Below are 27,838 nucleotides of genomic sequence, written 5' to 3'. Positions count from 1 at the left end.
CTGCCATGGGATCAGGTGGCTCTCGGCTCAGGTCTGCAGTTTCTATTTACAGATTCCACACTATGATCTCAGGCATTCCTCCCAATCCAGGTTGGTGCACTATGTGAGGACAGTCACAGCTGTCCCCCAGCAATTATTCCATATCATTTGCTAGTTGTTCCTGGTTGTATATTAGTTGCTCTAGGGGGACTAACTAACTTCCACTCCTCTCTATGCCACCATCTTCTTCCATCTCTTGATCACCAGTTTTGAACAACTTGATTATGATGTTCCTTGGTGTAGTTTTGTAGATTTTCTTGTGTTTCAGGTTTGTTGAGTTTCTTGTATCTCTTGGTTTATAGTTTTCATCAAATTTGAAATACTTGTGGTCATTATTTCTTCAAATATTTTTTCTGTTCCCCTCCTCTCCTCCTCTTCAAGGGACTCCACCTACACATATATCAGACCCTTCAAGTTGTCACACAAATCACTGAGACTCTTTTTTTTCTCCCCCCTTTTAATATCTTTATATATTCCTATATTTTCCAATCTTTAGTCTTTTATTTGTAATATCCAATCTACTGTTAAACCCATTCAATTAATTTTCATTTCAGTTATTACAGTTTTTGTCTCTAGTAGTTAAATTTGCATCTCTCTCTCTCTCATGTACCATATTTCTCATCTTAACTTAGAGTTCTAGTCTTTCCTCTGGTTTCTTGAATATATGAAATACAGTTATAATTGTTTTTATGACTTCTCTGCTAATTTGATCATGTGTGTCATTTCTTGGCCCATTTTGATGGATTGATTTTTCCCCTCACTATGGGTCATATCTTCCTGTTTCTTTACATGTTGGATAATTTTTGATTGGATATCAGACATTGTAAATGTTATTTTTGGTGTGGGATGGATGTTTTTATATTCCTGTAAATATTCTTGAACTTGTTTTGCATAGTGATTTCATTATTTGGAAATAGCTTAATCATTTGGGTTTTTTTTTTAAAGATTTGTTAGGTTGGATCAAAAGTGTTTAATCTAGGGTTAATTTTTCTCCACTCTGGAAGCAGAACCTTCTGAGGACTCTTCTGATGACCCATTACTTGTGAGGTTCTCTATTCTGGCTGGTAGAAACAGGAACTATTCCTGACTCTGTGTGAAGCTAAGTAATTTTTTTCTCTAATTCTTTCATGTGATTCTTTCCCTGGCCCCTGATATTTCCTCACACACAGCTGTTGATCAGTACTAAGCTAAGGATTTCAGGGGGACCCTCTTCAGATTTTGTGTGTTCTATCTCCATGTAGCTCTCTATTCTTTCATCCTGTGCCCTGAGAACTCTAGTTGCCAGAATGTAACTGTACTTCCAGCTCCATGTACTCAACTCAGGGATTCTCTCTCCCTACACTGGCCTGGATACTCTTTTCAGACAATAATTTGGGACATCATAGGACTCACCTCATTTGCTCTTATTGCCTGATATACAATGTCTTGAAGTGTGCTTTTTAATATATTTTGTATAGTATTTTGTTTGTTTCAAGGGGGAGATTAAATCCAGTGCCTTTTTTACTCCCACTTGTCTGGAAGAATAATTCTCACAATATAATCTTGACCAGAAGTCTGAGACATATTGAATATGCTGAAAGTTACTGAGTTGTAACAAAGACTGAAGCTAGGTATTAAACAAAGATCATGGTATTAAGACAAATTCTGCTCCAGGAATGAAGAGCAAGAGGAATCAAGGTGTTGTATATTGTCTCCATATCTTAGAAGGTAGTCCTTGCTGATGGTGGAGAGACATGAGCCAACTGAGAAAGTAAATAGGATTTCACATTGTGATCACAAACCACAAAGCCACCTCATCCAGTTGACAAAGTCAACTGTTAGCCCTGCCAAAGCTCTAGTTCACAAGACCATACTTCTCCTCCACCTTTCTTAGAAGGGTCTGAGAACTCGCAGTCTGTGCAGCTCCATGTGATGCTGTATGACTCTAGAGTACTAGAAAACCACAGTGGCAGGTAGCACGATACAGTCTGAGGCACTCAGAGAGGCTACACTCATTCAACCCAGGCACTGAAAACTGAAATCTGTGTTAGTTTTCCAAGTCTGCCAATCACAGGTTACCACAAATGTGGTGGCCAAACAACAGAAACAAATTCTCTCACAGTTCAGAAGACCAGAAGTCTGGAATAAAAGTGTCAGCAGGGCCATGCTCCCTCTGAAGCCTCTAGGAAAGACTCTTTTCTTACCTTTTCCAGCTCCTAGTGGCTCCTGTCATTCCTTGGCTTGTGACAGCATCACTCCAATCTCTGCCTCCATCTTCACATGGTCTTCTTCCCTGTGAGCTAGTTGATAATTTATGTTCTGAATTCTTCACATTGACACTGACTTGAAAATCTCATCCCTCTCTGTCATCCTCACTACATATACATCATTTACAGCTCTCCCTACCCCGCCCTTTGCCACACACTCAAGAAATCTCATTGAAGTAGCTGTTTAAGGTAGTAGCTTAGAGCACAAATACTGGAGCCACACTATGTAGGCTCAATCCCAGCTCTGCCATATTGTAGTTATGTATCCTTGGGTAAGATTTTTAAATCTTTTTTTTATTTTCACAGCTTTCTCTTCTGGAAAATGGAGATAATAGTAGTATAGTTACCTCCAAGAGTTGGTCTAAGGGTTTATTGAGCTAATGCCAGGCAAACTGTAAGCACCCTGTAAGTGCTAGTTATTGTTAGTGGAGAAGATCACTAGGGTTCCTTATCAGCAAGCTGGGACAATCATAGGGCTCACGTCATTTGCTTCCTGTGTCTGAGGTTTCCCTGTCTGTTTTTTGCCTGATAGCCAATGTCTTGAAAATTGTTGTCTCCTATATTTTTGTATGGGATTTTATTTATTCAAAGAGGAGAATAAATCCAGTCCATGTAACTTCAACTTGTCTGTAAGTGGAAGTCTCATAATGCTATCATTACCAGAAGCTTATCTTTGTAAGAAGTGGGATATCTGCAGTACATAGAAACAGAGAGGGTTAAATAGAACAGGGCTCTAAATTTCTGAAAGATACCTTTGCAAACCTGCCTGGACTCAATTTTTAATTTGCTTTCAGCCAAAGCCCCAATGAATTATGGCAGTGACATGACCTCCCTTCCAGGATGAATATAGATATCAGAGCTCACATCTCATAAACTCCCTCCTCATGCTGATCTGACATTACACCATAGGAACAATGAAAAATATTATCCTAAACCCCCTTTTCTCTGTAGGTCCAATCACATCATTCATTCATTCACTCACTGTGGAATAAAGTTGTTTCAAGGAAAGTGGTGAGAAGCGTCTAGGTTCTGGATACATTTTGGAATTATTTTTGACATGACACACTGAAGAATCAAATGTCTGGTGTGAAGAAAAAAGAGCAACAAAGGGCAACAGTTGGGTTTGGGGGCCTTAGTAACTGAGTGGGTGATGTTGTCGTTTACTGAGTCAAGGAAGACTAGGAGAGGTGCAAAGTTGTAGGAGGGGGCGATAGGCAAACAAGAGCTGTGTTTTGGCTGTGTTGTGGGTTTATTAGTCATCCAAGAGGAGATGCCAAGTAGGCATTTGGATTTGCAAGCTCAACAGAGAGGAATGAGTCACTTTAATTGTATGATGGCCAAGGAAACTCTGCCCTAGCCCTACTTTTTGGAGAAAACAAGGAGACAGTTCTGCCAGATGTTGGTCCCTAAGGGGCAGAGTGTTTGCCTCCATTCCTGCTTTACTCAATCACTTTATTTATTTATTTTTGGATTTTGTCAGTGGGAATTTATTAGCTTACAAGCTTACAGTTTCAAGACTGAGAAAAATGTCCAAATCAAGGCATCATCAGAAGACAGACTGCCAGTGATCCTGGACTCTTCTTTCACCTGGCAAGGCACATAGCAGTGTCTGCTGATCTCTCCCTTCTCTTTCGGGTTTCACTGCTTTCAGCTTCTTGCTTCCTTGGCGTTCTCCTTAATCACCTTTTGTTCATTGTACCTGCTCTGTGTCAGATGCTGTGCCTGAGACCGGATGGCTGGGAATAAAACTTAAAATGATGCTTCTGTTGCCCTTGAGGTTCAAGATTTTATCCATTTTCTGCTTGCCCTTGTGCTGCTCCCATTGAGGGAGGACATCATCCAAAGCCTGACACACCCCACCTGCTCATGCCAATGACTTCATAATTCCTGTGACTGCTATGTCAGGGGACGCCAAAGGGAAGAGATATGATGAAAGCCGGCAAAGCACAAGCCCAGGGGTTAGAAGACCCGGCCTTGTTCCTGAATCTGCATCTGGCTGCTGGTGTGCCACATCTGGACTTCAGTTCCCTCACCTGAGGTCTAAATATTCTGCGAGAAGGTGATAGTAGGTATCCTGAATGCACTCCCACCCCCACCCCTTCTCAAATATATTTTCCACAAAAGTCTCCATTTCTGGCCAAAAAAAAAAAAGTCTAGTATTTAGCCCAAGTTTTAAAAAGCTTTCTCAAAGAGTGAAGGATTTGATCCAAGTTAAAGTATGATATGATATGGGAGTTTAATTATTTCCTCATTGTAGGAATTCACTTAGTCAGTGAAAATCTCCTCCATTCATTTCTACTTATAAGAATACAAGCTACTGAGGTCAGGAATTGCTTGACTCTGCAGGCATCATTTTGATGAAGGAGAGGATTTTGTCACCATTGGGTACTGTTCCGAAGGATTCTGCATGCGTGCATGTGTGAATGTGTGTGTGTGTGTGTGTGTGTGTTTTGGGTGAGCTAAACAGCGGGGGAAAGCATAAAAATGGGGGAAGAGGACTGATTTCCCGCTGACTCACCATTATAAAAAGGAAGGGCTCTTAGTGGTTTTATAATTCATCTGTTTATGGTTGAGAAAACTAAGGCCAGAAGAGGAAGCAGGCGTCCAGGCTCATTCATCTTTGGAGGGGCAGAAACGGGCTTAGTTCACACTCCTCACGAAGAACTCCATGAGTTCAGACTCCTAGTCCAGTGCTCTCCACATGCTTTGCTATTCTTTTTAAAAATAGTTACATAACTCCCCGCTTCAGTCTCGCTAAATTGCATAATTATCTTTCCAATTCACAATTCTGTGTCAGGCATGCTAGTTATGCATTGTTTTATGTTGACTGGACAAAAGTGTGAAAGGATTTATTTTGGTTCTAGGAGTGCAGCAAGTGACAGTTTCCAGATTTGGGTTAAAAGTAATATAAACCCTGTGACCTGGGGGAACCGCCAGAGTCCCCGGCACTTCTCTGAGATCCTGTATCACTAAGAACCAAATCACACCTGCTCACAGCCCTTTTTCACCTTGGCCATGGCATTTGCTGCTGCCAGAGAAGGAAGGTCAGAAACATCACTGGGAACGCACCCCCAACTGCCGTGGGTCGGAGGGACTCTCGGTTCACAGGTGGGCTGCACAAGCCCTGGGGGTGCGACTCCGCTGTTCCCACAGGCAAGGCTTCCCTTCTTTCTTCCTTTTGGCCAGGAGGTGGCTCTCTAATACACGCTGGGATCTGATTCCAAGGAGTACCCAGCAATACAGCCCCTGAAAAATCTATGATCAATACTAGTTAGGAGAGGAAAACAGATGTTCTTCTTGTGCTTATGTAGATGAGACGCTTGAATGTTCACTAACATATATATGCAAATGCAGAATCAACAGATCTCCAAAACTTAGTAGCTCGAAAGGACTCTGGAAGACTATAGTTCTGATTTACCACTAGTATAGATACATGGAGCAGGGAAAGTGCTGCCGATTTTCTGAACAAAAGAGAAGGTCAAATTTCAAGCACAACATGCATAGCTCTAAATAGGATAAACATACAGGAGAGAAACTGTAGTGGGAGGGTGTAGATGAGATCACAGCTGCTTCCAAAGTGGTGAATGTGGAGAGGGCCCTGCTGACTAATACTCAGTAGTGAAAAGAAGGAGGGATTCCTGATGGGCAGCCATAGCAGAAACAAAGACGCGAGGACCAGCATTCACAGTGAAGGGAAAAAGGGAAGTATTTTGAATCGTAGGAATCTGGGTGCCTGACATTGTTGGTGCTTTGAAATGGGGGAATATCTTATTTTCCAGGGCTGCTGTAACAAAGTACCACAAACTAGCTGGCTTAAATAAAATAGATTTATTGTCTCACAGTTTGGGAGACTAGAAGTCCAAAATCAAGAGCTCAGCAAGGCCGTGCTTCCTCTCAAAGGGATGAGTCTGTTCCAAGCATCTATCTCCCTTGGGTTCTGGTGGGTGGCCGGCAAGCCTTGATGGTGTTCCTTGGCTTGGCTCTGCTCAGTCAGAAGGAGGTTTCTCTCTCTCTCTCTCTCTCTCTCTCTCTCTCTCTCTCTCTCTATCTCTCACCCCCCCAAAAAAAAAAAAAAAAAAATTGGCCCCTTTATAAACACACCTGTCGTATTGGATTAGGGCCCACCCTGACCAAGCTTGGCCTCATCTAAATGAGTAACACCTTCAAGGATCCTCAAGGATCTTATTTGCAAACAAGTTCACATTCACAGAGACTGGGGTTAGGACTTGAACATATCTTTTTGGGGGTCATGATTCAATCCATAACAGAAAGTAACCAGAGATGAATTGCCTGCTCCACTACCCCCTGCCACAGCACACAAATAAATAGCCTCAAGCTCATAGAATGTTGGAACAGGAGGAAGGAGGAAGGACCATAAGGTCATTTAATTTGACCCCTCTCATTTTCTAGATGGGGGCACTGAGGTCAGCAGAGACTCCTTACCTTGCTCTGACCTTAGTTTTAAGGTGAGATGGGCTTTCAGGACCTTGAGTACGTTGAATCAGGTACTAGCAAGCCTCCTTCCCACATGGTTTTCTTTCTGAGTCCAAGAAGTCCCCATCCAGTTGCAGCCTGCATGGGAAGCAGAGCCATCTGAGTTGGATCTTCCCCTCCTGACTGCCTGGGACATCTAGAAGAGGCTCCACAAATGAGAAGAGTGAATGCTCTTGACCAATTGGGTAGTTACTGGGAGGTGCTTGTTAACCTGACTCAATCAGCCTAAATCTTATGCATCTTAACAGGGCAGGAAGGTCACCAGGGAGCATATGATAAACTCCACTGACTTCCTATGGCATAGAGTTCCAATGACAACAATTTCTAAATATGAGGCTCTGGAGCTATTGCAAAGGGAATCCTTTTTTTGTATTTTTCAAAATATAAATTCATGGGCTCCACTCCTGGAGATTTAGACTCAGTAGGACAAATCTGAAGAGGAGCTCAGGACTTTGTATTTTCCTAAAGGTTTCTCAGCAAGTACTAATGTGAGCCAAATCTAGAAACTGCTGTTTTCTGCAATTAATTAAAATAATTAATGCTTAATGTCTACCTAGTGCCAGGTGTCCTACGAGAATTATTTCATTACCCCCTTCTCCTCCCTGTCCCCCATTAATCCCAAGAGGAAGGTTCTATCTTTTCTATTTAATAGACAAGGAACATTTCCCAGGGTCATATGGTTGCTGAGTGACAGAAGTAGCCTGGATCCTCTGCCATTACTTATGCAACTTGACCTCAAGCAAATTAGTTAATCTCTTTACATTCTTCCTCTGGAAAATGAAGATAGCAGTAGTGTCCACCTCATGGGGTGTTTGCACAGAATGAGTAAGTGTTTAGGACGATGTCTGCATATAGAAAGCACTCACTCCTTGTTGTGGGATGGTATTGTTTTGGTTAGGGTGTCAACATAATTACCTCACTGTACATTTAGTTAGAAAGAGAGTTTATGATGTAAAGTGTTTCAACATATATGCTGTCTTAACTCCAAAGGAGCCTCTCTATTATGGAAGTTTTACTGTTGACAGTTACAAAGAACTTTCACTTATCAGTTCTCATATGCTCTTCAGGAATCCAGGAGGTATTACTCTTTTTTCTACTTGGGAAAATAAGTAAATAAATAAACACACAAAATGGGAGAAATTAAGTAACTGCCCTGTTTGTATTTTTATTAGATCCATTCTGATTTATCAGAGATTCTAACATTATAGACCCAGGAATATTTTTTGCTCTATCAAAAATCCAAGATGTTATTTATCTTTATTTAAAGCAAAGCAATTTACCCCCTACTGCCCTCCTCTGCCCCCTCACTTCTCCCCAACCTCCAGAAAACTCTGAAGAATTGGTCAGAGGGTGTTAAGAACGCCCCTTGGGAAAGGAGCTCCTGTTTGAGTAAATTCGGAATTTTCATTTTGTCCTAAGGTCAATTTGCCCACCCCAGGAATGACACATCTTTGATGAAATGTCCTGGTATAAGATAGATAGTTGGTGTGTTTTGACAGGAATGAGACATTAAAGATGGAAGATACAGTACAAAACAGATCATTTCATTCACCCAGTCCTGACAGTGGGCCCCGGAATGATCTGTCTCCTCCAGGCCACTTCTCTTCTTTTCTCAGGAAAGCCCCTGTTTCACTGTAGATTTCTCCTTGTCCCTCATTTCTCTGATGTTCAAGTGTAAGAGGTTTCTTTCTGAATTTCATCTCAGTTCTCTCAACACTTTGTTCAATTTCTCTTTTATCAGACTAATTTAAGGACATTACATTTCACATTTTTGCAGTCTTTCATTAATCTTCCATAAATGTTGATATATTTCTCCTTTAATTCCTCTTAAGCTTTATAGATCTTTCAGAAATGTGGCCCATTTAGCTTTTAGTGCCTCAATGGTAAAACAGCCTCTTTAGCAAAATATATTTTAGTCTGTTGCATTTGACAGTAAGACATGTTTTCTGAATAGTGCAGCTGCAGTGTGTGTTACACTTTATCACTAAAGCCATTGACTCAGGTCTTTTTCTTTCTCGGGTGTGTGTGTGGGTGCATGCTTCCAGGGGTTTTATTTAGAGAAACGGCCAGATCCTTGTTTGAGGACGGGGGAATGTGGGGAAGAAAGGAAAAGGAGAATATGGGAAGCCTCATAGTGGTCTTTGTCCAGAGTACAACAAACATCCTGCCTTTCTGTGCCTTGAGCTCTTTTTAGCTATATGAATCTATCAAACCAATAAATTAGTATTAAAAGAATCAGAACTATGGCCCTGTTTTAATAAAGCTTAATTTATATGGATGTCTGGTTTAATTTAGTCAGCTTCTTTCCCCTCTTGGTCTCTCTCTCTCTGTGCACTTCCCCCATGCTTTCCTTTGTCTTCTTAGTCACTTGGTGGATTTCCACCAGCTGTGGGCTAACCCACTCCCTTGGACTTCTAATTGCCAGCTGTTCCTTTCTCCCAGATCAGGCGTCCCAGGGTTCTCGTTCTAGGGCAAGTGCTGGATGCCCTGCCCAGGACCCTCTGAGGAGTTCACAGTTGTTTCCAATGTCCACAGACAGACTGCATGCATGTTTACATCCTTGTGGTTTCATTGCACGAGGTATTCTCAATCAAATGTAAATGTGAGTTTCCACTCTGAAACCAGTATATAATTTTTGTCATTTATTTATTTATTTGTAGATTCAGGCGATCCTAAATTGCATTTTGCTTCTGTGCCTGGTTGCCTACTCTGTATAGCAGGGTTCTTTTGTATGAGTTGTATTTTCTGCACATTGCCTCTGAGCTTATTCCTTACACTGAATTACTACTGTGTCTTGATATGCAATCCACAGGGCTTTTCTTTTGAGACTCCTAACATATTTTCAACATGGGAGTTCCACAATATTAAAATTTTTTTATTATAGAATATATCATCCACAGAGAAGAGTATATATAACATATACTCAGGGTTTAAAGAAAAATATTGAAATGAACACATGTGTACCCATCAGCCTGCATACAAAATAGAACAATATCCATAACTCTTAGGATTCTGCATGCCCTTTGCCAATGGCATTCCCTCTCTCCTTGCTGGGGTTAACCATGATCTGGATTTTCTGTTAATCATTCCTGTTGATATTGCTTTCACACATGGATGTCTCCCTAAACAATCTGTTACTGACTTCGACCTGGTTTTGGGTCTTATAAAGGAAATCCAGCTGCATATATTCTATTTTGAGTGTTTTGCCCAATGTTATATTTTTGAGGATCATCTAACCTTTGTCATATGGCTATAGTCACTCACACTGCATAGTATTCCCTGTTTTTCATATACCACAATTTATGTATTCTTTCTACTGTTGTTGGAAATTTGTTTTTACTATTACAAGCCTTGCTTTTCTGAGCATTCTTGTTCATGTCTCCTGAAGCAGAATTTCTGGGTTGTAGGGTTTACGCATCCTCAATGTTGCTAGGCGTTTATTACCAAGTTATTTTCCAAAGTAGTTGTTCCAGTTTACTCTCCAATCAGCAGAGTATAAAGTTCTCATTGCACATTTTTGCCAACTTCTGGTATTGCCCAATTTTAAAATTTTTGCCTATCTGTTGGTTGTGTAGCATATCTCACAGGGATTTTAGTTTATTTTCCCTAATTACTAATGAGATGTGGTACCTTTTCATATGTTTATTGACCATTGGTGTTTTCTTTTCTGGAAAATGAATGTTCATGACTTTTGCTAATTTACCTATTGAAATTTTGTCTTTTGCTTTTTGAACTGTCAATTTTTTTTCCTGAATACAAATCCTTTTTCATTATATAGGTTGTGAATATTTTTTCCTAGTTTGTGGATTACGTCATTCACTTTCTTTAAGACGTCTTTTGTTAAAGGTACATGCTAACTTAATACAGCTGAAGCTATCAATTTGTTTTTCTCAATGATTTTTGTTTTTTTGAGTTTCATTTAACAAATCTTTTCCTATCTTCCTCTAAAAGTTTTAAGTTTTGTCTTTTATATTTAGGCCCTAATTCCATCTGTGACTGATATTTCCGAAAAATGGGAAACAAGTTTCCAATTTCATTTTCTTCCATATGGGTAACTAATTGTCCCTGCATTACTTATTGAATAGGGTCTACTTTACTTCCTGATTTGCAAAGCCAGCTCTGTCATATACTAAGTTTCCAGGTTTCTGGGATTTCCATTCTGTTGTTTCTGTCTATTTGTCTGTCCCTGTCCCCAATCTACATTGTCTTACAAGAAGCACTTTTATTCCAAGATATAAATGTTAGCATCAGCTTGAAAAAAACCTGTGGAATTTCCCTTGGAATTGAATTGAATATAAAAATCTATTCGGGGAGACTTGACATCCATGAATGAATAAGATGTATCTAACCATTTATTTAAGATTTCTTTAATGTGTTTCAACAAAATTTTATATTCTCCCTAAAGATTGTTTTTACACATCTTTTGAAAGACTTATTTCTTATCATTTTCGCCATCATAAATAGATGTGTGTGTAAGTATGTTTGTGTACATATATATATATATATATATATATATATATGGTGTGTATGTGTATGTGTTTATACATTTCATTTTCTAATGTTTTCTTACTGCTTTAGAGACATGCAATTAAATTTTGTAGATTCATTTTATTACTGGAAACATTGCTAATTTATCTTATTAATTGTAATCATTTATTTCTGCAGTCTTTCACAGACGTTCTTTATAGACAATCATTTCATCTGCAAATCATGACAGGTTAGTCTCTTTTTTTCATATTCTTGTACCTTTTATGCTATTTTGTAGTCAAACTGAGCTATCTAGGATCTAGTAATTTGTTGACTAGAAGTGGTAACAGTTGTCTTTTTCCTAATTTTAAAAAGAAAGTTTTTAATATTCCACTATGAAATACAGAGTTTGCTGTAGTTTTTTGCATATCCTTTCACTGGATGAAGGAAGTCACATCTATTCCAAATTTGCTAAGAATCTGTTTTTTTAAATCATGACTAGCTGATAAATTTTATCAAATGGATTTTCTGCATTTGTTGAGATGGTTCTAGTTTTTTCTCTTACTCTTTTAGTATGGTAAATCATATCAATGTATTTTTAATATTGAAGCTATGATACATTCTTAAAATAAATCTAATTTGTTAATGATGTATTATTATTTTTATACATTGTTAAATTTAGTTTGCTAATATTATGCTAAAAACTTTTGCACCTAAATTTGTGGATGAAATTAACCTGTAATTTTCATGTCTTACACATGTCCTTGTCTCATTTTTAATTTGTAGCTAGATTGGTGCTGTAGCATGAATCAAAGGCTGTTCCTCATTATAATATCTGGAGGAATATGTATAAAAATATATAAAATTACCTATTTATTAAATATTTAGTAGAATTAATTTGTAAAACCATTTGAATATAGTGTGTTCTTAATGGATAGATCATCAACTTGTGATTTATTTTAATTAACAGTTACAGGCAGGAGTGATAGGCAGAATAGTTAACTAGTGATTTGGATCAGGTGCTTCACTAATCAGGATAGATGCCAACCAAAAGCCCTGAAGCAAGATCTGGAGGACCCCTTCAGCTGACAGTTTACCTTCAGTTAATGGATTGTAGGGAGGTTTAAAGGGTCCTGGAAGGGGGGCAATGTAACTCAGGTGACAGGCTCAAGGGTGGGACTTTTAAAAGCCCGTGTATAGATGTTTCAGTACTTAACAAGGCAAATGACCATAGAACATTTTTTTAAATCGACTTTTTGGGAGTAATTTATATTTTTCTAATACAATTTTAATAATCTGTCCAATCTATTGGTGCAAAATTTTCATACTATCCAGCTATTGTCTATTTAATCTTTGCAGCATCTGTGGTTATGTTCCCCTTTTAATTCCTAATATTCTGTTTTGGAGTCTTCTTTCACTCTACCCTGTTTTTCTCATGATTTCTCTCTGCGATTAGTTTTGCAAATGGCATGTCAATTGTGCCAGTTTGGATGTATTATGTCCCCCCAAACTCAATGTTCTTTGATGCACTCTTGTGTGCAGACATATTAGTGTTGATTAAGTTGGAACCTTTGGATTAGGTTGTTTCCATGGAGATGTGACCCACCCAACTGTAGGTGATAACTCTGATTAGATAATTTCCATGGAGGTGTGGCTCCACCCATGCAGCATGGGCCTTGATTAGTTTACTGCAGCCCTATAAGAGCTCAGACAGTAGAAGAGCTGCAGCTTAGAGAAACATTTTGAAGACGGCCATTGAAAGCTGACACTGACATTTTGGAGAACACCATTTTGAAACACAATCTGGGAGCAAGCAGATGCCAGCCACATGCATTTCCAGCTAACAGAGGTTTTCTGGATGCCAATGGCCTTTCTCCAGTGAAGTACCCTATTGTTGATGCCTATCTTGGACACTTTGTGGCCTTAAGACTGTAACTTTGTAACCAAATAAACCCCCTTTATAAAAGCCAATCCATTTCTGGAATTTTGCATAATGGCAGCATTAGCAAACTGGAACATCAATTTTATCAAACTCTGCAAAAAAACAGCTTTTGGCTTTGTTGTTCCTTTCTATTGTCTGTTAGTTTTTTCTCTCATTAGTTTCAGCTTTTACCTTGTTTTTCTTTTACTTTCTTCTTTTGTGTATGTGTGATCTTTTCATAACTTCTAAGTTAAACTTAAGTTACTAATTTTTAGTCTTCTTTCTTTTTTGATTATAAGCATTAATTTAAATTTCCCTCAAAATCCTGTTTTCCCAGTGTCTCCCAAATTTGACATACGGTGTTTTCATTAGCATTCAGTCCAAAGGTATTCTGAACTGAGAGATGTTTAGTCTACCACATTGCTGGAACATAAGTCATCAGTGGATCTTTTTAACATACCTGTGAGGATCAGGAAGGAATAATTAACTAATATTCTAATTAGACATCATTTTAAGTGAGTTTTGAAATCAGAGAGGATCCTTGTTTTTCACTGCATTCACCAAAATACAGGACATGAGATTATTAACAAGGGCATGGCTCCTATCAGCAATCCATTAATTAGAAGAGGGCAGTGCTATCTTAAGTGGTCAGATGTCATTCTAACCCATCCTTCTAGCGCTTCTCTCTGCCAAAGGGCTACACAAGGAGACACAAGTGCATGGCACACAAAGAACTTTGTCAACATCACACAAGGATATTTCTCAATGTGATGCTAAATGCCCAGAGAACCTACTTTTTCTTTTTTTCTCTAGATGTTGGCATGGGACACATGAGTCAAGTCAACACAACATCTGCAAAATAAAGTCTTGCAGACACCCTAGGGACCTGGATTAATCACCTTTCTGCTGTACTTACAATGAATCAGTAGCAACTACAAACAATAAAACCACCCTGGATTGGTAATTTCTCAACTGCTTGCTAATGATGTGACACTCAGAAATCAGGGAAAATGTATATCAATTAAAAAGCACATATTGAACAGCACAGGCCATCATCTCTTCACTATATGCTATAGAGAAATTGAAATTAAAAAATGAAATATAAAATATTACCAGCCCTTAAGTAACTTATACTCTAACATGAAGATTAGACTAATAAAAATTAGAGAAAGCAAATTCACTTTACTGTGAGATACTGAAAATCCTGCTTATATAAATGTATAAAATAAACTAGAAAATAAGTTCTAGGAAGACATAGATTTTTATTTGTTATGTTCAAAGTAAGATCCCTGAGTCTAGAATAGTGCCCGCCATATAATAGGTACTCGATTACTTTTTTTATGAGTAAATGGGATTTTGAGTGAGGCAGAGTTATCTTTTACTATTTGCCAGCTGTACTATCTTGGACAAGTTACTTACCCAGCCTCAGTCTTACCATTTGTAAAGGGGATGACAACAGTTACTACCCTTATAAGTAATTATGAGGAGTAAATTAGGTAATATATACAAATGCTTGATTCAGGTCATGAACAGTAACAAACCTTTAATAAATGGCATGTACTCTTCTTATTTACTATTATTTGCTTATTAATACATCTTTTACTTTAAAACATTTTGCTAGGTTAGTAGTTATCATTATACCACTTCAAAATTTAAAGTCTTATTCACTTCAAAAGTGTCTTATAATTCCAATTGTCAGTAGTTAAGAGGGTCCTTTTTCTCAACCAAGGCAAATTAATGAGTTTGAATACTATTATAGGAAGTAAGATACATGAATTTCATAAAACCACAGAATTCTCACTTCTCCTATAAAATTAATGACTTTATCAACTGGGATTCTATCAGCAACCATATTTGTATAATTACAAAAGAATTGCAATTACCGTCAAAATTTCTCAGGTATAGTTCTGCATGAGTGTAAATGTCAAGTCCTAAAATTCCAGTGGAAGAACTAACTAAACATTCTAGGGATAGATGTGACCGATATTTCCAGTCATGTCCAATTGTGCTGCTGCGATGGAAACAGAGTGATGACGCTAAAAAAAAAAAAAAAAAAAGTCAGCACATTTTCAATTCAGATTGACAACAATTTGAGAGTTAGACATAACTGACATTTGTTCAATAATGTTCAAGAATGTCAAAGAATCTGTGAAAGAAAGTTTGATATCTCTAGTCAGCTTAAAGTCAAGTACTACACTGGGAAAATATGTTTAAGGAGAACACAGATGTTCTCAGATCAAATGTTTCTTTAGAAAAGTTGAGGAAGGCATTTGAATGATGAAACATCCAGAACATCACCTAGGCTTACCTCTTGGAAATAAGTAAATAAGTAAATAAATAGATACATGTCACCTGCTCATGAATGTGTGTGTGTGTAATTATTTTGTTGGGATTTGGTCATAGGCAATGTAATGGTAGAAATGAGATCTCTATTGATACAGTCAAGACCCTAAAAGACATGAGCCTGCCCTCCTTTCCTGGCTGTAGTAATCTACCTTTTACTGCCATTCACACCACTCTACTACCATCTGGGAAATTTGTTTTCTGGACATTTGTTTGCTTTCATCACCTGTGCTATGTGAAACATTCTCATATTCCCTTTCTGGTTGTTAGCATTCTACTTGCTCTTCAAAGTCCATCTCAGATGACACCTTCTTTAGAGCCTTTCCTCGTTCCACAACCAAATATGATATCCCCCTTATATGAAATGTTCTTAGGTTCTCTACTAGAGTATAAAATCCTACATGGCTAAATCTCTTTCCATTCACATTTGTATTTTCTGTAGAAACAGACTGAGACTTTTCCACATAAGGCACTTACATAGAAGACTCCAATTATCCTCTCCTTTTCATTTCCTCACCCTTTACCGTGTCACTTGGCAATGTCCTCTCACTGTGGGTAGAACACAATTCTCTGCTGCGTGGCTCGGCCTGGCCAGAGAATTTCTTTGGCTAATGGCATGTCAGTAGATGCAATGACAGCAGAGACTTGGAAAAGGCTTGTGTGACTGGGCTCCCTTGTTCTTATACTCCTGATCTTACCATGAGAAGGTCATCCTCAGGAGGAGGATGAGAGAAGTAAGGAGCAGAGATGTCCAGCTACAGTTCTCCAACTGGGCCCCCCAGCTATCCACAGAGATTTGAGCAAGCTCAGTCAAGGTCAAATAAACTGCAAAGATATGTTAGAAATAAATATTTATTGTTCCAGGTCACTGAGTTTTTGTAGTTGTTTGTTGCACAGTAACATTTTTTTAATAATAGTACTCATTAAATGTCTACAAATTAATTGAAATAAGATTATTTTCTAGATTCTAAAATTAAGTATTAAAGGACTAATTTCTATGCACTTAAAATGAAGAACAGCAATCTTTAGGAGACATAATGGATTCATTAAGTGAATATTGTAATGAGACTAACCTAGAGGCTAAGGGGAGGTTGTGGTTCTTGTTAATAAGAGTTCCAGAGAGGAAAATGAACTTGACATGACATGGAGAGGTAGGCATGGAATGGCACCTGCTTAATTGAATTTAGAACTGGTAAATGGGCATAGCCCCCAAATGGCAGAATGACAAATGTCACTATGGGTGGAGATTTTTAGGTGGAGTGCTAGAGGCTCCACATCACCCATTTCTGACTGATCGCAGTTGTTCAGCATTCCTCCTGAAGCATGAAGCCCAGAGATAAAATCTGTATGTGAGGGCCCTTGTTAACTGCAGGCGCTAGAGAAATATAAGGTGGTGTTGGTGATGATGACAGTGATGATGGTGGTGATGACTAAGGTTCTTTCCAACTCTGTCTTTCTCAGGTTTTATTTCACTACACTGACTTTGAACTTTAAAATTCCTGTTCTGCCTTTTTTATGAGAGTCATATTAAGGTGGGGATTTCTGACATGAATACCATAGGAATAAAATAAAATGACTATAAATGTCAGACAAGAGAACAGACCATTTCTCTTTACTCTGAAAGCTAAAACTCCGGTCTCTCAAAGCTCCACCAGTGGCCTTATATTTACGAAAAGTACATTCACTATTGACACCTCATTTCATCTCCAGACCTGTCTTGTGAGGTAAATAAGGGCAGATATTAGCAATTTTTTTCTCCTTCTCAAAAGACAGTGTAGTTTCAACATAGACTGAGCAAGAGATTTTCTCCAAGGTTATAAAAGAAGTGTGCCCGGATACGAATTCAGATCTGCCACCCTGCGGCATATACTATAAGATCATATTACCTCTCAGGAACACATGGATCAGGCTTGTTCCAAAAATCTAATTCAAACTGAAGAAAAACTTCCAGTCACCATGCTTAGCATCACCTCCTGTGAGGCGTCACAGACAGCTTTGCTGCCAAGAGTCAGGACGCACAGACTTGGCCTGTGAGTAAGATTCAGGTGATGAAATGGTTTGACTGCTGAACTCAGGTGCCTCTGAGTTGTGAGACTGCATCTTCTGGACAGAAATGGAGGCAGAACGAAGTGTGCATCTAAATTACTGTCACTTGTTATTGATTTACTGATGGCTTCTAAAAATGTCGCATTTGAACTGTCAGTAAATTTGCCGACTGTTGGCACGAGTGATGAAAGCAAGTGTGAACTGTAATTGATTAGGCCTCATTTGCTTATCCATATTATGCTAATTAGATATGCAATCTTTCCCTTTGTACCATCACCCAGTGACAGAGTAAATCAGGGTGATTGGGACGCAGATAGGATTAGAGGCAGTAACGTAAGTTTGAACAGGACCCATCTTATCAGAGAGAAAGTTTCTTTCTTTAATGTACTTCTCTTTAGAAATAAAGCTTTACATGATTCCCTTATATGGTGGTTTCTCAGCGCTGATTTTTATTGCAATGAGTTTTAGGTTTCGGTCCCAGAACTTGCATACTCTTCATATAACCCCATTCTCTGATTAGCAACTGTGGTAGGGAAGAGGGTCAGAGGGAGAATTCACTGGCAAGAAACAAGGGCCAGAGTACAAGAGCCCTGGGAAGAATCCAGATAGACCAGGAGAGTCTACGTTTATTCTCACTGGCCTTCCCGCTGCCTCTAGAAAGTGAAGATTTTTCTCCCACTTCTAAAGACAGTGGACTCGAGGCTGAATTGAATTCAGTGTGGAACTTTCAATTAAACATTTTAGTACCAACACATATGTAGCATTACCAAAGCCTCGAACTTAAGGAGATTTCAGTGCTAGGTTAAGGAAATCTATTAATCAACAAACATTTGCTGAGCATCCACTAAATGCCAAGTGCTGGAGTATCTCAAAGCATGGCCACTGGGCCTTCTTTGTAACAATTTCCTAAAGAGCTTGTTTAGAATACACATTTTTAGCATCCAGAACCTTCTGAATTAATCCCTAGCATTGGCACATGGACATCTGCATTTTTCATAAGTTCTCCAGGTGATTCTCATTCATATGAAAGTGTAAGAACTACTTACTATCTTAGTATGATTCTGTGATGCAAAGGAAGTGTAAGATGAAGATTCTAGGCTACAGTTAACTTAAAATCTGGATGGGATAACAATGCAATTAATAAAAAATAAAATTAATAAACAGTATTTTTTAAAGTGATAAATATCAATAAGGAAACATTAGAAAGCATCTAGTCTTTCTAGTTCTCAAAAAATTTTTGCAAATCAAATTCCATAACAAATGAATGGACTGTTCTGATTGAAATGGGCAGAGGGTCCTGAAGTCCTGCCATCTTGGTCACTCTCTTTCCTCCCTTGGTGCTCCCCACATGCCCTCCTGAGGAAACTTATGTTTCCCCTGGAGAAAACCTGTTAAAACAATAATTATGAAGAACAAGTTTAAGCAACCAGCAAACACTGGAAAAGACATTCAACCACATTAGCAATCATGGAAATACAAATTAAAATAAAAATTTTGTACCCTTCACAGTGGCCAATCTGTAAATGAGTTGACTAGACTGCAAGGCACAGAGTACTGTTGAATATTGCTGGTGGAAATATGAATTATTAAGGCATTTTGGGAAAATTTTGACAACATATATTAAAAGTAAAAGTATACCTATTCAATGATCCAGCAATCCAATTCCTGGGAATTTATCCCGCAGAAATAAAAGCACTAGATCATGCAGCAGTGTTTTCAATGGCTAAAACCTGGAAACAAATAAATGCTCATCAATAAGGAAATGGCATCGTCATCTACTCATTGGATGACATGTTGTTACACAGTCGTTAAAGGATCCAGTTAGCTTGGAGAGATTACCAAGATGTGTTTTTAAGTGGGAACAGGTAGATTTTAATAATACCAAATTTTACAATGTCATGCAAATCCTCCATATGGGTATATTTTACTGTGTATGCATATGTATATTGTTATATGACTGTGATGAAAGTTGGGGAGTTGTTAACATTATTAATGTTAGTCCTTTGGTGGGGAGTAGGGAGAAGAAGGAGATGAAGCAAAAAAGCTATTTTAAAAATATAGTTCAAAATATAAGCAACACATGATATAATTCCATTTATGTAAAACTGCATGTGCAGAGTTACATGTCAGTCACCAAAGTGATTAATAGTGGTGGGATTTCAGGTAAGATTCACTTTTCTCATTATGCTTCATAAATTGTTTGATGAGGAGGAAGAGGAGGAAGTGGAGGATTTTTACCAAACACTTTTCGAAGGACAAAAACAATAGTCTGATTTTGATCAAGCCATCATTTTGTAAATGAGTCTAAAGGTCTGGTTTAAGGCAACTTACCTCTGGCCAAATGGTACGTAAATGACAAATGCAGATCAGACCTTTGTTCCCCACAAGTGCAACTGATCCGCATTATTTGCTGATGCAACATTGTGCTGAATCATCCCCTGGATTAAGATCTTAGGGGCAGATACTTTGCCTTTTTCATCTTCCAGTCTCTAGTTGCCTTGCACAAAGGAGATAAACCCTAGTAATATTTGTTAGAAAATGAATGAATCTACTATACAAAAAATTGCCCATAAATATTATTGTAAAGGGGCATTTAAAAAAAGGTAAAATGAATTTGTACCATTTTCCATGCATTTGTATGGCTATTCATCTATGAAACTTTCTCATTGGTTTAAAACAGGAAAAATAGTTCTTATTTCATCTGTTTAACTGTTATCCAAAGATTTCCATTGGATTCGATAAATGGAGAGACCTGAAATTATGGTGAATTCCATGAACGTGTCACATCACTGAAGTTCATAGAAAGTTTAAGTATTAGTCTGGTTTGATGCCTTATTTCTTAAGGAAAGTTCTAGATTCTCAATGACTTTCTTACCATACTACACTGCTTCAAAGCATCATTGTCACTAAGATACAAGATATATTTTGAATACAGTGAATATTTTAAAATGCTGCCAATCTATCTCACCCCAGAAAACAATTTTACAGAATAAGGCAACTATTCAAAGAAGTTCTAAAAACAATGTTATCAGTTATATTCAAAGCCAGGAAACCTATTGTTTTAGCGTTAGATTATTATTTTTGTCATTGATATTATTAACATACAAAGTAATTATTAAGAAGGTTAAAAAATGGGCTAGTTTAATCTTTATGATAATGATAATGAGAGTACATGGCACAGTTAGGATTCAAACACAGGGTAGATGGGCTCCAAAGCCCGTACTCCTTACTATTCTATGTTATGATCATTCTAGTAACTATTAATGTCTATTAGTTCCAACCCTAATAAACATGAAATTGAATAGACTATGCCAAGTAAACTTTCTTGGTGATTCCAATCCAATTGCCATTTGTTTATGCTTTGGAATCAGATATCCATTGGTAGGCTGCTTACTGGTTTTAATTAACTTTGTGTGAGTTACTAATCTAAGCCTCAGTTTCCTCATTGGTAAAATGTGGATAATAATATGACTTACCCTCATAGAGTTGTGAGGATTTGAAATAATAATAAGATTCCTGGCACATAGTAAGAGCTTAATCAACGTTAACTATTATTACTAAATGCATAACCTTGATGCTACACATAAATGTGGCTGAGTTTTCTCATGGATAAAGGCTATCCTGCCAATTAACAATAGGAATAATAAACACCATTTCCTGTGGCAGCATTAAGGAAGGTGAACTGGCACAGGCAAAGCAGAGCTAAACTTGGTTGTCCTCTGTTGATGGGTCTTGGTCTTGCTGTGATTCAACGAGGCCTCTGAGCAGGGCCCAATAGCCTGCATGGCCCTTACGTGAATTAGAGGCAGGAACCCCTTCCTCTGTCATGGTATGCTGACTATGTTGGAACAGGAAACATTTCTGCTGTCCCTGGAATAATAAGTAGCCCTGTGAAGTCTAGGACATGGACCATGCCTGCTGGGGTGTGGTGCTATCTATGGAGTCTCTGCTTATCTGGCTTGCACAAACTTTGTAGAACTCAAAGCACCAGTTTTTATAGCTCATGAAGCAATCATCAGAAACCATGGTATACCATATTCACTAAATCTCTGAGTTATGGAATCCTGCTAACCCACTTTGCCCAACAAGACTTTGTAACTGGAAATGTGTTGGGAGAACAACTATAATACCTACATTATAGGGATTTTACTTAATCATGAAGAAAAATGCTTTATTAGGTTTATATCATTCAGTGCTTAATTTACCAAGTGGTAAAGTGGGATCCTAATTAAAAAGATGTTATACTTCTCTAAAATTTCCTTTCCAATGTTATTATTTAAAGATAATACAATATTAACAATATTAAAGCTTTATGAAAACTTTGTTAACACAGAGTGAGTCATCATAACTTGCAAAAACTTTTTTTTGGAAATACTTTTATAAGTTACTCTTCCTGTTGCTGCATCTGGCCTATGCAGGTATCACATGGTCTAGCTCCAGAGTCTTGATATTCACAGAATCAGCCCATCATGACTCACTTCCACCCCATCCAAACAACTCACTTGTTCTGCTCTCAACTATCTAAGCCACCAATTTCACCCATGGATCTTTATTTCATTTTTAGTTTGCCTCTTTCTGTGAATTTGGCATTTCCTGTTATCTTCCATAACAAGGATATTAGCTCCTCTTGACAACCAGCCTAATTTTTCCAACCAGGATCACTGTCAGGGGCAACTTAGATAATCAGCCCCTCATTTGAACTGACCCTCTGAGGATCTTTCTACCTTAGCTTCATTCTTTGAGGAGAGAGGCTGCATCACATTTACATCATGTTTCCAAAATTTATCATATTCAACAAGTAAACATTTCTCAAAAGTTGTTGGATGGAATTAGGATTTTTCGAAGGCTCTAGCAATAATCCAGGTCAGAGAAACAAATGCATTAAATATGAAGTAGCTCAGTGCTGAAGAGCCAAGTAGGTGATATATACAAACAACATTATAGAATTTGGTGATTGGATATAGATTCCAGTCTAAGGGACAGGGAAAGTGCTTGGAAAAACGAGCATGACTTTGAGGGGTGCTATAATAGATGACACGTTTTCAATTCACTCAGTTGTACCTATGAGTCCACCATACTGAGATGGCTTTTGATCTATAGGGGTGAACTTACTACTTAAGAGCAATGAATTACAGGGAAGTCTATCCTGCAAAAAAGATAGTGGAAAATTTGCATCTTCCATTGATCTGATGGATATAAACTATTAAACCAGAAAATTCAGGAAGAATGTTTTTTAGGGTTTGGGCAAGGTGTTTAGTGCAATGCCTCTTGTCAAGTACTCTGAACCCCTGAGAAGTCCTGGCACAACGGCCCAAGGCAAGTTTCTTTCCTCAGAGCAGGGTGGGATCAGTGGAGATGATCCTATCACATTATGGAAATGAATACATCTCTTAATGTATGGGATGTCCTCACAATTTACTCATCTGAAGTAGAGTGGTATCAAACATTATTTTTCAATCCCCTTTATTAAATGTGCTGGGTCTGACTCAGCAAACTGCAGCGTCTTGCTGGCCTCTAACCTGAGTGATGAGGATAACTGCATTTATTAAGTTGATGGGCACAATGGTACACTGTCTCCACCCCAACCCCCATTTGTTTTTAATCTTATTTAGTCGCTATGAGTGCAGGATTAATATATGATCCCTTAAGAAACATCTTGGAGGAGGTGGTGCTTTCAGAGGTTCTAAAATGAAAGCATTTTAATGTTTACTAATATTTTTCCACTCTTGTCACTTCTCTTATAAGAGACAAGGTGAATCACTTGGTATGGGAGGTAAAAAAGCAATTCAATAGAGTAGAAAGAACTCAGAGTTTGGAGTCAGACAGTCTGCATTTAAGGCTCCATTCCAATTCTAAGGCATTATATGCATATCATATATGTAACCAGCTTGTTGAGCTGCCTTAACCCATTGGTGGGATGAGCATGAAAATATTTTTATAGGTTTTATAGGTTTAAGCCATTGTTATCTTGGGGAGATCTATTGCTTTTTTTTTTTTTTAAATCACATTCATTTTTTTTTTTTAAGTTCTCTCTAGTCAGTTTTAAAACCTTGTATTTCCCAGTAATTTAAATCCCATATGCCCCTCTCCCTGTCCCCAAAGAATTAGCCAAGTTTGGGATTGAGGGGCATGAAAATGGAAAAGAAATGAGGTCTGCACTGTAACTTCTTTGCTTTCTCCCTCACTTCGGAGAATGGTCTGGTTCTGGGAAAACTTCTTCATTGGCAAGGTTCAAATTCTCTAGTATAGGAACTTAGAGGAGAAATACCATGGGAAGAACCAACATATTTTTATTAAAACTGTCTGTTGGTTATCATGGATCCTCTGGCTGATTTTGGCAGGCCATGAAGTCTCTGTGTAGCTGGCATCCTAATGGTAGGAATACAAGCACATGTGTGAGTTTTTTGGGGGGTCCCATAGGGGTAGGTGAGTCCCCTGCCACCTCCCCAGGTGGGAGAACTGTCTTTGGCCTAATTTCTTCCAAGCCCTGAACTCCCACACACATTGAAACATTCTGGCTGCCAGGCTCCCCTCAACTGGTGATCAGCCTGCTCCAGTAGGGTCCTGGCAAGACAGCCAGCCTTCCTTCTCTGGGGTCCACCTGGTTCAGGGGAAAGAAGGAGATCAGGTTGTTTCCTGCTGCCTTTTTTCTTCGAATCCCTTTCCCTCTGTTCTGGTAGTTGCAGATCAGACCTAACAAGCATATTGCCTGAGCAGACAGCCATCCAGAGAGACACCTGATCCTCTTTCTTGTAGAAATGGCTAATATTTGGAACTTGCTTTCCTTGGCTTTTGGTAGGAAAGAGTAACTCTTCCTTCCCCTCCTCAAAGAGAGGGCAGAAAAATGCCACATATCTTTTTCCCCAGGCTGACAACTTTTCTAAGAATGCCTGGGAGTGGTGTTGGATTCCAGTTGAGTATAGGTTTCTGTAGAGTATTGTTTTTCAACATCTCTTTCTCCCCTGGTTTAGATCCTATTTCCTAATTCCAGAGGAACAGGAAATGCTTCATTTAATGTTCATTTACATCTAACCTCCGTGAGCTCAGGGAATATTTTTTAGATATCTGGGAAAATAAAATCTGTCTCTTTGGAGGGCGGAGGGGAATTGTAACCAAAGCCATTCAAACATGCAAGCCACTGTTGGGGCCGTCTCTGGCAGCATACTCCTGGGGCAGGTTGCAGGTACCTTGTGGATAGCCTAAACCCTCTAGCCTGGTCCTGTCATACTCATGGCCTCTGAGCTGGACTCTGACCTCTGTATCTTACCCAGTTGGTCCAGAATCCAAAATCTACCACTGACTTTTTTGGCTTTGATTTCCCATTTTATACAATTATATCCTTCTCTCACAAGGACTTCATTGGGACTCATTGTTAGTAATGTCATTGGTACTCATTGATGAGTGCAAGATCAAGAAAAGTCTATTTTGTTTGTTTTCTCACATCATGATACTAATACTGAAACAAGATGCTTTGCAGCATTTGAGACGTTAGAGAATTTGCCACCATATATGGAGGGTAGATCATGCATGCCTACAAAGTGTTATTATTTATTAATTAGGGCAAAATGACAATAATAAATGGTAAATGTCAAATAATAGGCTCCAATCTATTTTTATCCTGCACATACTATGAATCTGCAAAAATTCTTTCGCATCTTAAAAGCATATGGTGTAATCAAGACCATGTTCTTATCTTTATAGGAGAATTCCATTCCTTGGGATAAGAATATGACTGTGCCTGCCACCAAAGCTAATTTTAACTCAATTCTCTGAATAACTTGAATTCATACTCCATGGTCGGAAAGGGAAATACATGAATCACCAAGAAACAAAGGTTGTGTAGCTTCCTCTTCCCTTTCCACATGTCAAAATAATTTTTCTTGAAGTTGGAGTCCAGTGCTGTGTTCAGGCACAGGCTAAACTGAGTTTATAGGAAGTAGGTTTGCTTTATCTTTTCTGTTGGTTGTTGTGTTGAACTTCCTAGGTTTTCGGTGTTGACTGAATTTCTATTTCATAGTCAGTACTGCTCCACATCTGCTCTTCAAATGTGTTCTGGGTTTCCAGGGATGAATAAGCTCCAAGGAAGTTTTGTCCCAATACAGGACTAAGAGGGACTCATTAATATTTGAGCATCATCATAAGCATCTTGGGGCTGAAGAGATTCCTCCCATCTCAGTGATAGATCTGGGGCTTGCTCACGAGAAAAGCAGATTAAAACAAGTGCCACTTGCTGTCAGTATCCTGCCAGGGAGGTTTTGTTTGTGATGAGAGGGGAAAAGGGACAGGGGCAAATGGAGAACATGTGAATATAAATAAAGGGGGGTTAGCTGGACTTAACCCTCCTTTTCCAAAGGGGTCCTGCTTTGAGGACATCTAGAAATTTGGTGGAAGTTGCTGCACAGAGAGATCTGAGAGGGTACATTGATAATGGTATTTTAGAAAGAGCTACTGTAAGATGTGGTGGGATCAAAACACAGTATCACAGGTTATGGACTTTAGATACCACTACTTCTTTCTGGTTTGATGGTTTCTGTCCATTCAAAATGGAAGGAACTATATATCTTTGTGATATATACACAAAAGAAAACACAAAAAAATAAAAAGAAGAAAAACAGAAGACATAATACTACCATCCAAAGTTAATGTTTGAATAAGTGGCTTCCAATTCCTTGATTCTAACCATGTGATTTTGAATTATCTTATGTGTACATCAGCTCTCCCAAACTAAATGCCACACCCCCTACTTGGAGGGCCAAGACGATGATGGTCTTTTTTTTTTTTTTTTTTTTTTGGTAGATTAATTAGTTATCATAGCTCATGTTTATAGAGTACTTGCTATTTGACAGATCTTGTTCTGGGTGCCTAATAAGTATTATCTCATTTAATTCTGACATCAAAAATATGAGGTGATCATTATTACGTCTGTTTATAGATGATGAACCTAAGACTCAAAGAAGCTGTGTAAATTATTCTGTGGCTCACAGTTATTAAGTGATGGAGGTGGGGCTGGGAATCTACCAAGCCCGGCCTCAGAACCCATGAGCTTGACCATTACGCTCAAGTAGTAGGACCACAATAGAAAATCATTGATGATGTTCTCTGATTCAATAAATAAGTGAAGACAGATGTACCAGGATTAAAAATCAACTCTTATTTTCCCCACAGGACTATGCAGACTGCAGTATTCTTAATTTTCATCTCCTTGGTCTAACCTCTTCTTGAATTCCATCCCTTCCCCGGATTAAGAGGTCACTGCTTCATTAGAGAATGTGATGGAAGTCGCAGGTGCCCCAGTCACGTAGAGGACACGGGATTCACCCATGGCCACTGGTAATGTTTGTAAACAGTGCGATATTGATTTTGACCCTAGCAATGTGAACACAAGCAGCCACATATTATGTGCCCTTTTTGCTCAAATGAGAGCAAAGCCTTAATCAGGTCCAGACATTTAGATATCTATATTAAAGAGAGATATATAGATGTGAATCCAATAGATGCTTGCTTCTGTCATTTTACTTTAATCATAATTTTGCAACTTCAACAACAGAAGATCCATTAGGCTTCCCCCTCCTCAATCAATACGCAATATATTATCAGTCTAGACGACCAAAAACGACTTGTATAAAATATCAGCGCATTGCATTTTCATTATGTAAATGGAACTCTGCTGGAGAATTAATTGATTATTCAGTTACTATGGATCAGTCTCAGATGTCTTAGTGAGATAAGAGAGAAACTTATCAAGCCTCTCCAGTGACCATAACTTAAAAAGGAACAAGGCAAAGAAAAAGAGAGAGAGCAAGAGAGAAGCAGACACAAAGCACATTTCATTTTCATTGGCAGCCTGGGCAAAACCCATGAAATGTTGAGAGAGAGAAGAAATCCATTACCAAGTTTATTAGTGATGGAGTGTTGAGAGTTATTAGGCTGCTTACTGTTTGGGGATCAACATTTTAAAAAACCACACAAACAAAACTGTGATATAGGCAGTGAGAGCCTGCTAGCTTTCTCCTCAGACTCTCAGTGCCCCAAGTAATTCACACCTAGACCATATATAATTACAGCAGGATGGTTTAAGTAATATACTGACCCATTTCTTTTTTCTTGCATGGGCAGAGGCTGGGGAAAGAGGAAGAGATTTTATCTTTATCTTCATGACAGAATGAAGAAGGGGTGTGAGAAGAGAAGACAAGTGGATCCTACTGTCTCCCTTTGCTTTTAAGCAGTGGAAAGAAATACGTGTTTCGATTCCTACTACAGAAGTATATTTAAGTTTGAGTTA

The 27,838-nt window shown here is 38.4% G+C and overlaps 1 long non-coding RNA gene across 1 annotated transcript in view; it reads right to left on the bottom strand.

Annotated features, from left to right (window-relative positions):
- LOC119526415 overlaps positions 1 to 6,898 on the bottom strand; it is a 37,259-nt gene extending 30,361 nt beyond the window's left edge. The window contains exons 1-2 of the long non-coding RNA XR_005215179.1: positions 6,729 to 6,898; positions 2,223 to 2,318 (exon numbers count right to left, since the gene is read on the bottom strand). This is a non-coding gene — a long non-coding RNA (uncharacterized LOC119526415). The remainder of the gene's footprint in view (positions 1 to 2,222; positions 2,319 to 6,728) is intronic.
- Between the last annotated feature and the right edge of the window lie 20,940 nt (positions 6,899 to 27,838).

The sequence above is a fragment of the Choloepus didactylus genome, chromosome 2 (genome assembly GCF_015220235.1).
Source record: "Choloepus didactylus isolate mChoDid1 chromosome 2, mChoDid1.pri, whole genome shotgun sequence".
Taxonomy (NCBI): domain Eukaryota; kingdom Metazoa; phylum Chordata; class Mammalia; order Pilosa; family Megalonychidae; genus Choloepus; species Choloepus didactylus.
The sequence above is the reverse complement of the archived record's forward strand: the minus strand, read 5'-3'. Positions and strand labels throughout refer to the sequence as shown.